The sequence below is a fragment of the Cydia pomonella genome, chromosome 6 (assembly GCF_033807575.1).
Source record: "Cydia pomonella isolate Wapato2018A chromosome 6, ilCydPomo1, whole genome shotgun sequence".
NCBI classification, from domain to species: Eukaryota; Metazoa; Arthropoda; class Insecta; order Lepidoptera; family Tortricidae; genus Cydia; species Cydia pomonella.
Genome location: NC_084708.1, coordinates 13,752,245 through 13,764,653, shown reverse-complemented (window position 1 = coordinate 13,764,653; position 12,409 = coordinate 13,752,245). Strand labels below are relative to the sequence as shown.

At 37.4% G+C, this 12,409-nt stretch overlaps 1 protein-coding gene across 2 annotated transcripts in view; it reads right to left on the bottom strand.

Annotated features, from left to right (window-relative positions):
* The window catches only part of LOC133519039 (band 4.1-like protein 4), a 92,231-nt gene extending 80,358 nt beyond the window's left edge, over positions 1–11,873 (bottom strand). The window contains exon 1 of one of the 2 annotated variants that reach the window (XM_061852906.1): positions 11,277–11,873. The gene's annotated coding sequence lies outside the window, so the exon portion shown is untranslated. The remainder of the gene's footprint in view (positions 1–11,276) is intronic. The other variant, XM_061852907.1, reaches the window with a different exon arrangement.
* Positions 11,874–12,409: the final 536 nt, after the last annotated feature.

Genomic DNA, 12,409 nt, shown 5'->3' with positions numbered 1-12,409 from the left:
AAAAATGAAACTCAGAAATGCAAATAACCTCGTCCTCCGGCCGCCGCGAACTAACTACGGCAAAAAATGTATATTGTATGAAGGAGCCAACCTGTATAACAAACTACCGAGCGACATCAAAGATGCTAAATCATTAAGTACATTCAAACGATTACTAAAGCAACATCTTTTAACACGCCTTTAAGAATATGTTTAATCACTTCAATTACTTATAAATACCTATAAAAGGAATAGTCGAAAATATGTAAAATGCATGTTGTTAAGTAACTGAAAATAAAAATTCAGTTACTTAATAACATAACTAAAACAAGTAGTAATTAATTAGAACACTAATAATTCGGTAAAAAAAAATAATATAAAATTTACATAATATAATTAACATAAGCTGCAAAAATTAAATAAAAAAAAAAAAAACAAAAAAAATAAGCACTATAAAAATATCGCTCCCACACCCCGAGCGTGGTTGAATGCATGCACTTACTTAGCCACTTCCACGCTCTTTACATCCGCGCAATTCTGTTCGTCTTATCTTATCTACTGCGAGCTGACTGCGACTTGCATCGCGCAGCGCGGTACGCTCCTAGCAATAGCAACCACACTTCTTGAACTTGTTTTGCATGTTTTTGTTCTACCTGACACACACCACTTTTATTATATTAGATTGTTTTTCTACTACTCACTAGCGCGGCACCATTATTTATGTATTTACTTTTATCGCTCACTAATTTAATTTGTAATGGATTGTTGTTTTTTCTCATATAAGTGAATAATTGTTATTCTTTTGAGAAATAAATCTTTAAACGGAAGTACGTACTTAAAAATTAGTTCAGTTCTGATATGATGTCCACCTAAGCAATAAGCCACAACCACTAAAGCAATGTTCAACATCCGATGAAAATGATTACAAAGAATCGTTTGGTAAGAGGTAGGCAACATATTGCAAACACGACGTCAGAGCCGATGCCGGTAACGTGAGATTGTTGCGACGCGACAAAGGAAGATAAACAGAAGAAAAATGCGGCGTCGCACGACTCACACGACCGTAACAATGTTCCGATAGCGACAGACGATAGTTCTGCCTTTAATGAGAGCAGAAACAATCTTGAAACGGTAACAGCTTTGATGGGAAACGCGTTTGATGCTTGTATAAATTCCGAGTTCAAAGCACTGAGCTACCGTTGGGAAATAGCAAATGTTGGCTAAATCGGTTTATATAAATGCTGAGCCTATATCTAATAATACTCCCTGTAAATCCAGAAATGTAAGGAGTTTTCAGTATTTATTTTACGTAGCAAGCTAAGTCGATGATATTTAGATGTTTTAATTTTTGTTGTTGTTGAGTTCATTAGAAAACACGAAATATTGAAGAGTTAAAACGGTATATTGCCAATAAACCGGTTGTGCCTACGAAGCACCACGACAAGACAGCCACGATTCTGAGATTTGGCTGTTTCGCTTGAGATTTCGCGAGCATCAGAGCTTTTGAGCCATATGATGCGAAAATTATTTCAATTGAACGACCGGTGGCACAGCCGCAGTGACGGCATTCAATTCAATCTGGTGAATCTGGTAATCGGAAATGGGCATTGTGCAACAAAGGCTCCTATTGTCAACCGGCCACTGCCCGCTGCCCGCTGCCCGCGCCTGCCGGTCAGCGCGCCCGCCGTCCGCGCACATTCATATTGAATACTCCATGCATACAGATTTGGATCACATAGATTCCGTTTGATCACGGAAACCGTCATTCAATTAATTTGTGCTAAAATTTACGAGCAAAAACGTGACCACTTCTGTAATTAGATTTGCGTTGAATGTGTCTGTTTTGATTGGACACGTTTTTTATATGCGGTCGTCGAAAAGAATAATATGTGCCTCTGCATAACCTAAGCATAATATATTAACATATTTATACATCTTTTATTTATATTGATATAAATATAAAAACCTGTTGTAGTTTGTAACCTCTTTTGTGCTGACAAATATTTAGTTTTCTAGTTCTATTTTTTGATATATTTTTGATTTGCTTAGTTACCTCTACTTCGAATAAAACACTCATGTCATAAACATCTCTTTTAACTCTATTTTTACAAAATACCTAATTTCCTAATTTCTACAACACGTTATCAGCACGAATGCTATAATTAATAATGGAAAGTTGAGTTTAAAGTGTATTACGTAAAATATTGAGTTGTAGTGTTAGTGTGATTTAAAGAAAAAATACAAATAGTAAAAATGTCACATGAAACGGGAGATACTGCGAGTGTTAGAAATTCCCCTTCGAGCGCATCTATTCCATTTTTTTGCTTAAGGAGCAAAGATGGATATCCTGTATGGAAATTCAAGATGCGCAATTACCTATTGCACGAGGATCTGTGGGAGACAATCGGTGGCTACCCAGAAGGAGACACGACCCCTGCCCCTACAAAGGTACGAAAAGATTCGAAAGCACTAGCAAAGATATGTTTGACAGTAGATGGTGCGGCAATTATTCATGTAAGATGTGCAAAAACTGCAGCCGAAGCATGGACATCTTTGCAGAAAGCTTTTGAGGATAAGGGAATGGGACGAAGGCTAGCTTTAGAGCGAAAAATGTACAGGTTGAGTCTGTCGGACTTTTCGAATATGGAACTGTACATTAACGCAGTTATGTCAACCGCACAGGATCTGGCGGATATAGATGTAGTCTTAGAGGATAAGTCTATTGCTGCAATACTTTTGGGAGGTCTCACTCCAAAATACGAACCTCTCATTATGGCTTTAGAAAACTGTAATGTCGACGTGACTACAGACTTAGTTAAGACAAAACTGCTAAATGAAATGTCTAAAGATGCGGCTATGCCATCAGAATCCGTTTTTCATGCGAAAAAGAAGCCGAAGTTAAAGAAGAAGGATATTATTTGCTACGAGTGCAAGATGCCTGGACATAAACGACCAGACTGTCCAATGAGAAGCAAGAAGGAAAAGACCAATGCAGTAACTATTAATAATATGACACTTACAGCACTTAATACTTCTGGCAGCTCAAGCATTTTTTATGTAGACTCGGGCTGTACTAGACACATGACTTCTAGACGAGATTGGTTTCAGAATTTTACGATACAGAATCAAGGTACCGTTACTGTCGCAAATGGCGAACAAATTAAGTGCTGCGGAATTGGAAATATTTCAATAAACACACCCGAGAACGTGGTCAACAAGATTAATGATGTTGATTTTGTACCAGATTTAAAAGCTAATTTGTTGTCTGTACATAAAACGGTTGAGAAGGGTTTTGTATGTGTTTTTGATATTAATGGATGTAATTTTTATAAATCTGATAATTTTCGTTTTACAGGTGAATCTGTTGCTCATGCCTCGCCCTGTGGTGGACTGTACGTTTTAGACGGTACTGTCAATGTTCCCGAGAATGTGGCAGATAATTATATGACAAAGGATGTGCACTCTGACTGTCAGGATAATTATCAACTTTGGCATAAGAGGCTAGGACATTTGTGTCGCATAGGCATGAACCAACTGAAGAATCACGAGGTAGGCGTAAAATATTCAGTAGTAGATAAAAATAGTTGCATCGCTTGTGTGGAAGGTAAACAAGCGAGGAAACCTTTCAAGAAGGTAGCGTTTAATAGGGCTACTTCCCCCTTAGAGCTGATCCATATGGATCTCATGGGACCAGTGTCTACGACCTCTTTTCAAGGCAATAGGTATATGCTTACGATAGTAGACGATTATACGCGAAAGGTGTTTGCTTATTTTATTTCTTCCAAAACAGAGGTCAAAAATAAATTTGGTTTATTTCAAACTTTTGTTGAAAATCAACTAGATAGGAAAATAAAATCGGTTAGGACTGACGGAGGTAAGGAGTTCGTTAATAAGGAGTTTGTTGATTACCTTGCTTCAAAAGGTATTGACCATCAAACGACAACGCCTTATAGTCCTCAACAGGTTGGAGTCGCGGAACGCACACATCGTTCAGTTACAGAGAAGGCGCGGACGTTGCTTGCTGAAAGCTCACTGTCGAAAGCATTCTGGGAAGACGCATTCCAAGTTGCAGTGTACCTGAAGAATAGGTCTCCTCATCGAGCCTTAGGTGGACAAATTCCTTGTGACAGGTGGTATGGTCGTAGAAGTGATCTTAGTCACCTGAAGGTGTTCGGATGTAGAGCACTTGTCCATATACCCTCATCTCACAGAAGGAAATTAGATGTCAAGGCACAGGAAGTGATTTTCGTCGGCTATTCAAAAAATCCAGGTACTTACGTATTTAGGCATCCTGCTAACCCACGAAAAATGTTTATGTCCAGAGATGCAACCTTTTTTGAGAATTGTTTTACAGAGCTAAAACAGAGGTCACCAGAAGCTGAGGTACAGTCAGACTCTATTTTATCTTTTGAAGATAAAAGAGAGACCGAGTCTGAAAACTGTCAAGATTGTCAATTTTATGACTGTGATGAAAGTAACGACGCGGCGCCATCACCTTCGCCGATAAATCTAGAAAGTGCCGAAGATTTAGTATCTACAGAAGAGCGAGAGCCCTTCAGTGAACCAAGGCTACCTAGTGCGGATGAAGAGACAGCAACTGTGGAAGAGGAATCTCTCCCTGAGCCGAGATACCCCTCAAGAGATAGGAAACCACCAGATTTCCTAACTTACAATGTGTCGACGGTTGATTCTAGCGAACCTACGACATATTATGAAGCTACTCATGCCGATGATGCAGATAAGTGGAAACATGCTATGGCTGATGAGTATAATTCACTGAAAAAACTCCACACATGGGACCTAGTCGATAAGCCTAATAAAAAGGTCATACCATGTAAATGGGTTTACAAGATTAAAAAGGACACGTACGGTAATATAACGAAGTATAAAGCGAGACTCGTCGTAAAAGGTTTTCATCAAGTCGAGGGAGTAGACTACGATGAGACGTTTGCACCAGTGATTCGCCATTCTTCCCTCCGCACTTTATTTGCCATAGCTGCAGAGGTGGGATTAAGAATGAAGCACTTAGACGTTGATACCGCGTTCCTAAACGGAGATTTAGAAGAAGAAGTTTTTATGGAGCAACCTCTGGGTTTCATCGAAAAAGGCAAAGAAAACAAGGTTTGTTTGCTGAAGAAATCCCTTTACGGCCTTAAACAGGCACCGCGAGCATGGAACAAAAAGTTAAACGAAACGCTTTTAAAAATAGGTTTTATAGGAACTCCTTCCGAGCCTTGCGTATATACGAAACTTTTTGGTAAGGAACTCGTGATATTGGGTATCTTTGTCGATGACATTATAGTATTCTTTCAATCAGATTCAACGTTTGGCACTGTCAAAAACGATTTGTTGAAATATTTTTCACTAAAAGATCTCGGAATATTAAAATGTTATTTAGGATTGCAAATCGAATGTAATTCCGAGTGTATTAAAGTAAACCAGCGAAATTATATTCTCTCAATATTGGAAAAGTTTAACATGAAGGATTGTAAGACTGTGGATACTCCTTTAGTTAAAAAGAATATGGAAAGAAGAACTGATGGTCAAGTAGGTGAGTCTTATCCGTATCAGAACTTATTAGGGTGTCTCATGTATCTGACGGTAAACTCACGACCCGACATCGCTTACTCTACAAGCTATTTAAGTCAGTTTAATACGTGTTTTACTAAGGAACACTGGAATGCTGCCAAAAGGGTTCTGCAGTACCTGAAGGGTACTTTAGACTATTCCTTGGTTTACAGGAAGAGTGGAGAACCTTTAAAAGGCTTTTGTGATGCGGACTGGGCAAATTGTCCGATTGACAGAAGGTCGTACACCGGATACACCTTCAAGTTAAGTGGAGGTCCAGTATCCTGGGAGTCCAAGAAGCAGCCTACAGTGGCCTTATCATCAGCCGAATCGGAATACATGGCACTAGCGTCTGCCACGAAGGAAGCATGCTACTTACGTCGGTTTATCTATGAGATAACAGGTAAATTGCATATAGTTAACTTAGCTTCTGACAGTCAGAGTGCCATCAACCTCGTTCGAAATCCTGTACACCACAACAGGACGAAGCATATAGATATCAGGTTTCACTTTATTAGGGAAAAGGTGTCAAATAACGTTGTTAAATTAGAGTATATCAAAAGTAGTGATATGCCTGCCGATGTACTTACGAAGCCACTAGGACCTATAGTACATAAACGGTGTATACTTAACTTAGGATTAGAAACTTAAGTTTTTTCTTTGTTTCTTTTGTGTTTGTCAGGCACAACTTCGATTAAGGGCGGCTGTTGTAGTTTGTAACCTCTTTTGTGCTGACAAATATTTAGTTTTCTAGTTCTATTTTTTGATATATTTTTGATTTGCTTAGTTACCTCTACTTCGAATAAAACACTCATGTCATAAACATCTCTTTTAACTCTATTTTTACAAAATACCTAATTTCCTAATTTCTACAACAAAACCTTTTGATCTTAATAACTTATCAATTCCACATGCATTATATGCTTTGCCCCTGTATATATATGTATATCTTATATAAGCTACAAGCTTTGTTAATGACCTTGGCGCTGGGACTCTTCATGTTTCTTTTTCGTAAAATTAACTATCTCGAGATAAACATATGAATAGATTCTTGTGAAATATATCTCAAATTTTCCAACTTATAATTACTACATACATTTTTACAATGCAGTTACATATCAATAAATATTTCTTTCAACTTAAGTAAATCTTAAGCCCGTCACAGATGGAGCGAATAAATAAATTAATTAATTCATAAAAAGATAAATACTACAGGACATTATTACACAAATTGACAAATTCCCACAGTAAGCTCAATAAGGCTTGTGTTGAGGGTACAGACAACGATTTACAGAATATAAAAAATAAATATTTATAAATACTTAAATACATAGAAAACACCCATGACTCAGGAACAAATATCCGTGCTCATCACACTAATAAATGCCCTTACCAGGATTTGAACCCAGAATCATCGGCTTCATAGGCAGGGTCACTACCCACTAGACCAGACCGATCGTCAAATACATACATGTACTTATATTAATATACCGTAAGATACCGACAGATATCTTATAGCATAGCTAAGCACCACACACGCCATCGATACCAAAATATATATCACTGTCTACATTGTGAGAGAGACGAAATATACCAAAATATATATTATAGCTTCGTGTGTGGATTATATCAAAAGGTACGTAAAATATATCGTAAGATGTCTTCCTACTTATAAGATATCTTTTGGTACATTCTCGCTATCGTGACGGGCTTTACTTGAACAATAAATACCTTCCTATGTTGGTCTGATACAGTGTTTTATGGTTCCAGATTTACTTCAAAGAGCTCCTTCTCCTTTACACACCGCTAATAATTGAACGTGTATTATATTTCAGACCATAGATCAAAGTTTCAAGTGAATCTTGCGACATTTGTGACATCCTTGCTAGTGAGTGAACCATCTGTTCCAATTTTTACATTATGAAACTGTTCTTATACATTCATTTTAATCGTTACCGTATAATCTGTCTCCTATTGACGGAATGAAGCTAAAGAGTCGGTAGTGCTAAAGCGGATCGTGATTTTACAAATCCCTATCGAGGACAAGAGGGCACTTGACCGCTTCGCCAAGACTTCACCAGCCGTATCCCAACTGCCGACTTTCCAATAGAAACATGTGCTAGCCATGACTCATTCTCACACTCCTTAGACCCACAATAATTCCCACGCAACTCTATTAAGTAGATTAAACATATTTTAAAATTACACGAAATATCATCCTCATAGCTGACAAAGATTATTCTTAAAATCTTTAAATCTTTTCCTTTAAATCTTTCAGGCAAGTAAAAACATCTTGCAACTTGTTTACTAGAGTTAGACTAAGTTAAGTTGGCAGGGAGTTTGATGACCCAGACGGTACAAGTGTTATTTAAACGTCAAAGTACTTTGACGTTTAAATAACACTTGCACCACCTGGGCTGAGCTATCAAAATCGCTGCAAACGTAGCTTAGTCTTACTCTATTATATTCAATAAAAAATATTTAATTTGTTTTAAAACACTGCTGTTATTGCTCTCAGAGATAAGTCAAATTATTCAGCTGTATGTTACTCAAACATTTAAAATATTAGACGACGTCATGAATCAATCAGCCTCCGGAAATCGTGATAGCAAATAATTATGGTAAAAGACATTTATTCTAAAGGAAGCTGGCTAATAAATGAAATGGAGCTCGTTATCACTGACAGCTCCAGATCGAAAAGAAGAAAGATGGCAGCCCCCCGGAGACCGTCTTCACCCGCGTACGAACTTATTATTTATAGACAGTTACGAGAAAATGTCGGAACGCTGTGATATCATCTTATTCTGGCAGATCTCCGTTAGTTATGATCATGATTCGATATAAGGAAAGAACGACAAGAAAGATGTTATAGCTCAAAAAGTCAGGAAGTGGCTCGGATCTAGTTAACTTTCGTTCTGTATGAACAATAACTGGAATTATATACAACTTAAAACTATTAAACTTATATGTAATATAATATCATACAAATAAAAAATGCTTCCCAGTATAGTTCGTGTCATCTACGCGCAGAGTTGTCAAATCTAACCTTTATTAACATAGGAATACGAGTCATGGTACGCGTCTTCGTGAGTGACACTTTGTGATCTATAGGTGATGGTGTCCGGCAGGCTGCAGTTCCTTTTTGAATGGCCAGACTTAGCCGCTGGTCAAAGTAGCTGCCATCAGCTCTCTGCTGTCATCGGACGCATCAACCAGAAGTTGGAAGATTAGAATTTGGCACTCGGCAATTTAGTAAATTAGCTATGTAAACGGTATTTTTTTACTGTATTTTGGATCTCAAAAACTTGATAGCACAACAAGTTCAAATCAGAAATCATGTACGCCTGAATGTAAAGCGTCACGCCTTTAGCTAAGCAGGGTTCTTATTGCAGAACTGGTTGGAATTGCTGCTTCATTACCCACATAGTGCAAAAGAAAGCGTTACCATATTGGTTTTTCCCCATCTTGATATAAGAAAGCGCTTCTCGAGAAACGTTGACTTACCTACCTACTTGATTAATAGCTCAGTCTCGTAAAAAATGTGTTGACTTATATGCATCGATTACTAATCATGATGACTTATGTAGATAATAAAACACGGGCATGTTGAGTAAACTGGGTTCAACTGATCCTCTAATAATAGATATCAAGTTGCCATTAATAAATAAATATACCAATTATGTAAGACAATCTCACTCAAATAAACCTAAAATAACAATTTCAACTCTACATTATATCTAAATATATAATAAATGCGTATGTCCTGACTGACTGATTCATCAACGCAGAGCCGAAACTACAAAAGCACAAGTTATGTACATCAAGGCACATTTTGAATTTTGAATTTTGAAATTTCATATCTAAGGAACTCAAGTTCTAAGGGGGTTAAAAAGGGGATGAAAGTTTGTATGGCGTTCCAATTTTATTTTAAATTATGATATACAGGATGGAAAACATTAATGGGCCCTGGCGGGAAACTGCCTTAAAACTTAAGCTAGCTCATTTGACTCAAAATAATCATTCTTTAGTTTTTAAAAAGAAACAAAACTGCATTCAAAGATTGATTACAATTTGCTTATCTAAAAATATATTTGTGTACTATTGTGTGATATTTCGTGCGACAGACGAGTATAAGACTAAATAGGTACCTATCTCTAATTTATAACATTATCATGAACTAGCGCAATAAAATAGCGAGTATTTATTTTTCTTTTTTTTTTCTTTTTAGTCGGTTTGATCAACTCCGGACCCTGAGCCCGGGCGAGACAAGCGAATAAAATAAAAACCATGCAATTTTGTTTCTTTTTAAAACTAAAAGAATGTTTCCTTTAAGTAAAATGAGCTTAGGTTTCAGGGCACATTCCCTCCAGGGCCCATTATTTTTTTCGCATCCTACAGGTATTAAAGTGTATTTTATTTAAAAAACCGATTTCAGCGTTTTTGAAAATGTATCATTATCACCTAAGGTGGTGAAAAGGGGGTTGAAATTTTGTACTGCGAATGATTTGATAGGGACATTAAACGCGTAGGATGACTCAATATTAGAAAGCTAGAAATGCAATTTCAGTGCTTTTGAATGTTCAGCCCCTAATAGGGTTAACGGGGGTTGAAAGTTATTGAGGGACTACAAACTTCGGAGGAATTCACCGTTAGAAAACAAGTACTTAGTATCAGTATTTTTTTTTAATTCAACTACTAAGGGGTCTAAAAAGAAAAAAAAAAAACATTCTATCCGGACCGAAATTTTTGATGAGTGAGTTTTGGAAAATACTTTCTGTGAGGGGAAAATTAACAGTGTGTAGGTACCGAGAACAGAGTTGAAACTTTTGAAGTCTTCTACCAGCAGTTGAAAACACGTGACATTTGTGTCACAATGTAGATATTGAGATACAAATGTGACGTGTTTTCAACTGCTTTTTTAGCTGCAAAAAGTTCATGTAGAACATCCAATATAAAAATCTTGGGCAATCTAGTGCTTCCGTAATCAGCAACGTAGAGCTATAGTAGTACCTAGTAGCAGCAGGAGAGCTAGTAATAAATAGTAATAATGTAAGAATTGCCATCTTATATTTTTTAGCAACTTATAACTTATAATATTATAGGTTGTAGCTTTATAAGTAATTCTGGGGGTCCGTTAACTTAGTCCAATGATAAAGTACCCTTAATATTTCCCAGGCATCTAAGATGTTTAGATTTTATCAGATTTGGCGTCCTTCTTTTTCAGAATATACCAGCTACAGAACTAATCCTTAGAAATACTATTATTTTAAATAATAGCACTTCTACGTTAAACAGGGTTTTTGTCTTTTACGCAACCAGCACATCAAGCTCATAACTAGTAGAGATGATTTAGACGAGAATAATTTCGTATTTCATTCTAATAAGCATTTAAATGGTCATGATAAAATAGTATAAGATGTTATGTTTTGATTAGATCCGTAATAACAATAATACCTATCACATTATTACGGCTCGGTAAGAACGTTGCGACCGCAACCGCGAGCGGCCGGGTGGTTGGGTATGCACGGCGACGTCCGAGGCCCGCGGCGCCGGCCATTCAACTCGACCATGGCCTCACGCTAGTGCTTTATGTTCTACAACACGGTTCCATCACTATCATATACTTCATGAGAACTCCCTATTCATCACGCTCCGGTTCACACACAAAGTATGCTCCATCTTGACTACCTGCAAAAAAAACGTGGGAACTAACTTTTCAATCTACTTACGGTAACTAAATTTGTTGAGAACTCGACTCGATTACACCAGCAAAGTCCATGCTGGAACTATGTCAATCAAAATCTTCAAAGTTATGTTAATAATCTCACTTTAATCGTACTTGTTAACATGACTAATCGCGCCGTTTAGTTTTCCCCAAACACTTCACGACACTGAAAGTTCACATTTCAAGTTTCAAAACGAACTTTAGGAAACTCTCCCGCTGGTTATCATCGAACCGGGAGCACAACAAGTGTTATAAACAAAAGGGAAGATTTCGCGAACGCGAGTTACTTGCGTGAGGGCGGCGGGCCACCTGTCACCGCGGGGAACACGTATCTACTGCCACCGGCAGCCCGGTGTTGGTCCCGCGTTCTCAACTCCACCAGCTCACTACGCAACGCAAACATCTTGTGGATAACATTACAAAACTCTCAACCGTCGTACATTACTCGCAGAGCATGTAACGGTACTGCTGGTAGCGTTATAGATACGGCAATGTACAGCGATACTAAAAGTTGCCCGTGATAAACCAAAGTCGGGTGGTAAAGCTCTTGAAAACACGCAGAGCTCGGCGCCAGGCAAACTTAAACTAAACTTACCACAGCGGCGCCATCTATGCAAACAATTTATACAGTGCCATCTACACAACTCAAGTGGTACCCCGTACTTCAGTTAGCGGCTTATATCTGTGCGTTAAATTGTGATTAAAGCTGAGATAACTTACAAATGTTCATTGCTAAATTTAGCGTTTCATGGATATCCGGTAGATGGCTTTATGTGATGAAACTAAAATACCCGAGTCTTTGTAAAGCTAATAGCTTATTAATTATTATAAATACTATTAAGCTTACTAAAGGAACATTAGTTCTCTCGGTAAACACTACTCGAAATTATTTTTCAAATATAATAAATAATAATATTTGGACTTGGGACTAAATTTTAGGATATACTAATACCTGCCTAATATAAATGCGAACGTTTTATACAGGCAAAGAGAATTTGAAATAGAGGTATATTGTCAAAGAAAATTTTGTAACCATAGTACATTTACTGCCATCTTTCGACAGATGATTATAAGTTATAGAACGCCATTTGACTTTGATCCTTATTCTTTTACAGATATGTATTAAATTTGTTAAAT